Source organism: Aplysia californica, unplaced genomic scaffold (genome assembly GCF_000002075.1).
Source record: "Aplysia californica isolate F4 #8 unplaced genomic scaffold, AplCal3.0 scaffold00875, whole genome shotgun sequence".
Classification (NCBI taxonomy): Eukaryota; Metazoa; Mollusca; class Gastropoda; order Aplysiida; family Aplysiidae; genus Aplysia; species Aplysia californica.
In genome coordinates, this window is record NW_004798145.1 from 300195 (window position 1) to 300986 (window position 792).

Here is a 792-nt window from a genome sequence, read left to right on the forward strand (position 1 = left end):
TTTTTTATTGTTGTTTTTTTGTATGTTTATTTGGTTGGGGGTTTTTTCAGGGGAGGGGTAGACAGGGAATGTCACACACAGTGCACATAGGTTTCCCACCGTGGGCATGTGCCTGCAGTATGACAGAGCATGATCTTCACCCTTTTGCCCGTGATTCGAGAGGTGTCCAGGATCTAAAGGTTGAGTGTGTCGATGCATGCTTGACAGTGCACATCAACAGTAATTAGTTTTCGGTTACGCCCCTATTCAAACAAGTCGCTACCTCAAAATTCCAAAGTTCTATGTGACGTTTTTGGCCGTTTTGAGTTACAAGACCATAAGGTCAGAAACCAAAATATGTTATACCTATCTCTATTAAAATCGTAAGATTATTCGAAGTCGTCATCAAAATTTTCAAAGAAATGCAGTAGAAAAAGCTTATTGACATGATGTGTAACTCAAAATCTTTGACGTCAAATTCCTAAAAACGAGGTACAGAGCAGATGAAATTTTGTAATTCTGATCGGTAGCGAGGTATGATCATTTAGGAGGAGTGCAGTTTTGGCTCTTTCCTTCTGGACAAACAGGGGTTTAGTGGGAAATGGCATCCCGTCGGGCAGACTGAGGAGATGCACACGCAGGGTAAAATAATGTCCTCCTGAAAGAATTGAACTCTTGTCTTTTGTGTGCAAAAGGGACGAGCCAAATCATTCCACCGCGGACGCCACAGTCCAATAAATTTGGTCGGTAGGAGACGTGGGAGTAAGATATTATTATGTCGGTATGCTTTATTCGTCTTCTAGCATGAGTAAA